The 4,693-nt window shown below is 33.5% G+C and overlaps 1 long non-coding RNA gene across 1 annotated transcript; it reads left to right on the top strand.

Moving 5' to 3' along the window:
* Positions 1–2,981: 2,981 nt before the first annotated feature.
* On the top strand, positions 2,982–3,833 carry LOC145796533 (uncharacterized). The gene is made up of 2 exons (XR_014337008.1): positions 2,982–3,191; positions 3,424–3,833. It is a non-coding gene; the product is annotated as an uncharacterized LOC145796533 (long non-coding RNA).
* Positions 3,834–4,693: the final 860 nt, after the last annotated feature.

Genomic DNA, 4,693 nt, shown 5'->3' with positions numbered 1-4,693 from the left:
AGACTGCACTGCATGAAAAAGCAGGAAAATGAATGACCACATTCAAAATCAACTTGATTCTGAATGAAAGAGGTTCACTGACTTTGTAAACATCTAAGGGAATTTCTGACTTCATTTAGTGTGATTTTGACCTATTCCATGATGTTTATAAGATATGGATGATTATTGTAAAATAGTTTGACATACCTGGAATGAATGGTACATTGTATTTTCCTAGAATGTAAGTGCTTATTTACTTTGTATTTTCCTTGAATGCAAGTGCTTGAAAAATAATCTCAATATTTGCTGAGGATAAGGAACTTGTCACAAATGCCCTCGAGACAGTTGTGAATTTGGCTCCACTCCTAGATCTTCGAATCTTTCGCTCATCAAAGCCTTCATTCATCAAAATTACATAAGAATTGACTTCTTGTTTTTCTTTACATCATGCAACTATGATTTCCAATTTCAGAATTGCTTGTTCCAACACATTTGCAGAGATACGAGCCCTGTTTTGTGGATTGGATGATAGTTTAAAGGTTCTGATCTCTTCCATTTAAAAAATTTATGAATTGGTTTTGGTAAATGAAATAGCGTTTACACATCCATGCCCCATGTACTGCAGGATTATTCAGTAGCTTCCTTTATCTAGTTCTTTTTAACTCATTTGATTTTTTTTGGTAAATGAAATAGCCTTAAAATTAATTTTTTTTGGGGGGTCAATTTAACCGTTCTGAGCAGAAATGTGATCTCCAAGAAAGTTCTTTGGCAAAAGTTAGGAGTCAAAGAAGGAATGCTTCGAATTTCCGCTGCCCGTCCCAGATTATGAGACTAAAGAAATAAATAATATATACGTGGACAGTAGGTATTTTTTTTACATGGAAGTTGCTAATTGGGGTTTAGCCAAAAATGTCTTTATATTTGGATTTCATTTTCATTTATTTGAATTCATCTATTGGCAATATGGTGCTGATTGAGAGGTTGGAAACATAATGATTGAATCTTCTGTTTGGTGTTTATAAATTTACATTAATGTCTCTAATTGTTCTGAACCGATATCAATATCTTACATGTCCATTGATGTTACCGTATCTTTATGATAGTGACAGATCTTCATTATGATATTATATGCCTTGGGGCCACACTTACAGAGGAAAAAAAAAAAAAAAAAATCTCTACATAAATTTTTTGCATCTTTCCATTCGTTGGATTTTTAACATCAAGTGATTCTGCCCTTGGAATTATTGGCATCTAGTTTTAATTTCTTCCTTGAAGCAATATTCCTCCGTTATATGCTTTTCCTGTATGATTTATTTCTGCCTCAGTCCCTTATGTTTGGGTATTGATCTCTACTGACTTCAGAGACATACTTGATCTTTTTTTCTGTCAACTTGATCAACCAGTATCAGATTTGAAGCTGACCTGTTCTAAACTGATAGCACCTTTAGCTGAACTTTTTTCTCATTCCATTATATTCTCATTGTTGCTTTGTGAGATTTTCCTCTGGAAAATGAAATCTAGGGATTCTTTACCAATTGTGTTAATAAACCTATATTTTGAGATTGAAACTATGCTTATAATTTCAGCATATTGGTTCTATTTCTGGGAGTTGTTTAATTTTTTCAGAAAGAAAATGGAGATTACTTGATGAAACTTCTTTCTAAATTAATTTCTGAAAACTGATTGTCAAAAGGTTTTTTGAAACTTCATTTCCTTTCCAGTTTGAAATTCTTCAAAAGAAAGACTAATATAGTGAAACAACATGTTCTTAAACACCTTGTCATTCCAATATTTCTTGAATTCTCTTACTATTTTCCATTTTTGAATTTTTGGCAGATCAATGCCATTTATATTCAATCCTTATATAGAATTTTAAACATTGTTCCCTACATACATTTTAAATTTGATTTCTCCTTCCTCATGTTAAATCCTATGAGTTCAAAATAGATACACAACCTATGAGTTTTTGATTACATATATACGTTATTATAATAATAATCTGTTGCTCAAAATATTGATTTGTTTCAATTATTTGCAGGTAATGAGTCCCTCAATGGCACTGAAGGGACAAATTCAGTTAAAGTTGTGAATGGAGGTCTGCTATCAAATGCTATCTACACAGTTTTTAAAGACGTGTTTGATAGAATCTAATTCATTTAGAAATTTTTTTTTGGCAGTGGCAGTTGTACAAGGAAGGACACATACTCTGGTTGAGAGGATTGAAATGAGAGAGAGGGAGATTAAATAGTGATGAAGTTCAGGCACCTGATATAACCCCTCAAATAATACCTGAGATGGCTAAAATATCCCCCATGTTGGTATGGTTTTCCCTCCTAAAATAGTTATCTTCTGTGGCTATTATGCATAGATAAATTGATATGTAATTTGGTTTCAATTTATATGACCTCTCACTCACACAGGATATTTTGAATTGGTAGACTACATTATTTTGTTATATGCAGATCCTAATAGTCCAAATCCAGCTACCTTCACCTCTACTGTGTCTAGTTGCCGTCAATTATCACCATAAAGAACTGGTCACTAAACCATAATTATTACAAGATATCAACAAAATCAACCTTTAATGAAATATTTATACATTTTCTAACAAATACCTTTCTTTTTCTCTCATCCCTTTGTTGGACCTGAACCTCCATCAACCATGAAAGACCACCATTCCCTTTGCAACCCCCTCTGTTACAGATAACCACAATCTCACACTAGTTCCCTCACCCAAGACAAACCAACACTAGCTTTCATATCTACCATTCATAGCTCTAATCAATCAACTCCATTGCAAAATATTTAATCAATCCTCAACTTACATATCTGTAGATATAATGAAACCATAGGCTACAACTCAATTGAACTAAGCCTTTCTCCCAATTACTTGGGATTGGCATGGATCCTATTAAGCCATTTCACCAAAGTTATACATTAAAAGGATTGACTGACTATTTAAAATAAAACCTTGTACTTTAAATTTTTTTTTATTTCAGGGTTTTTCTCTTATATAATGCAGTCATATTCTTAGATTTTGTCAAGTAGTCTTTTGAATATTTATCACGCTACTTGGAAACTTACAGAATGGACATCTACAAATTACTGAAAGGGAGTTGACATCTGCAAATGATGGTAATGTTGCTGAAGATCTGATGCAGAATCATGATGTATTCTTAAGTGCCCTTTGGTCTCACTTGACAAAATTACAGGTCTGTGGATCTCATTTATTACTATTTTGGCATTATTGCTGATTGCTAAAATTATCTCATCTATTAAGCAGTTTTCCTGCATGGAAAATTACTGGATGTTTGTAATAATTGACAAACTTTTGCCTCTGATTTTCCGTTTTGAAGAAAATTGCTTTTCTCTCTTATGTGAATTGCATTCAAGCATCTTGTTTTATGTAAGGATGCAGATAATATAAAATTCTAATGAATGTAGGTGGTGCGCCATTTTTGGGAACGGAATAATATCAAGGGTGCTATAGATGCTACGAGGAAGTTGCCTGATCATTCTGTGGGTATTTTTTGGAGGATTTCAAGCGTGTTGCTTGTTCGTTTCAGATGGTTCCTATTGGTAACCAATTTCTTCCTTGTTTAATTTTATGAAGATTGTATGTGGTGTAGGTACAAGCAAACCTGATCAGTATTCTCGTGGAGAAAATGGAGATTCTCACCTTAGGTTTGCACTAATCATGGGGGGCAGATTTGAAGAAAATTCAAACTGTTTGACAGTATATGATTGAGATTTGGAAAGTTGTAGGGTTAAATCTCCAAAGGAGATAAACAAAAATTTTTATGGTCTTTAATTTGGCATTGTAATTCAAATTTGATCCAATCTGTGTTCTTTTATATTAATTATTAGTTAATTCACAATCTCTATTCCTAGTTAAATTTATATAAATTCTCAATTAATTTTCAATTTCTATACCTAGTGAGATTCTCAATTAATTGGGCTGTGTTCTTTAAAAAAAAAATTGACTTTTTGAAAAAAATGCCACTAAATGATGTCATCATGACATCACATCTGACACAAGTACTAAAAATAAAGAAAGGTGGCGTTTTTCATAAAAACGTCGCTGAATGACGCCATCATTACATCATTAACGGAAAAGTAAGTGGCTGTCAAAGATTTTGCGACGCTTTAAAAAACGTCGTCTTATGTTTTTAGCGACACTTTTGAAACGCTGCTAAGCTATTGTGGCGGCCGTATCTACGACGAAAATATTAAACGTTGCAAAATCCTATTGTGGCATTTTTCAAGCCTATAGCGGCGTTTTTGAAATGCTGCTAAAAGTCAAATTTCTTGTAGCGCAAGCAGTACTTCCCTCACCCTAAATTAGGGGTGCAACTCGGATCATCAAAAAAAATTCCAAAAAAAAACCTTCACCAAGGCACCACAGATCGCTATTGTGATTTGGTCATAGCGGCAACCCTTGGTCCATCTGTCTTCAAGAAGATCCATTTCTGATTTAACCGTTAGTATTGTCGAAAGTTGTAACCTAAGGGTGGTATGGCATTTGGTAACACATAAATTTTGAAGTATTTTATTCTTTTTGGGGTCAGTCACTTAGATAACAACACATATGCTTAGTAGGACGAACATTTCAGGCTTAGATGAACTAAATCCAGGGTTAAGAGTGGGTTTGAATCCCTACTTATGTGCGAGTCTATGACTTAGCGTTACATGGTTGAATGGTCCTATTATGTAG

The sequence above is a fragment of the Camellia sinensis genome, chromosome 8 (genome assembly GCF_055761805.1).
Source record: "Camellia sinensis isolate YWXY chromosome 8, ASM5576180v1, whole genome shotgun sequence".
NCBI lineage: Eukaryota > Viridiplantae > Streptophyta > Magnoliopsida > Ericales > Theaceae > Camellia > Camellia sinensis.
This window is presented reverse-complemented; position numbering and strand designations above follow the sequence as displayed.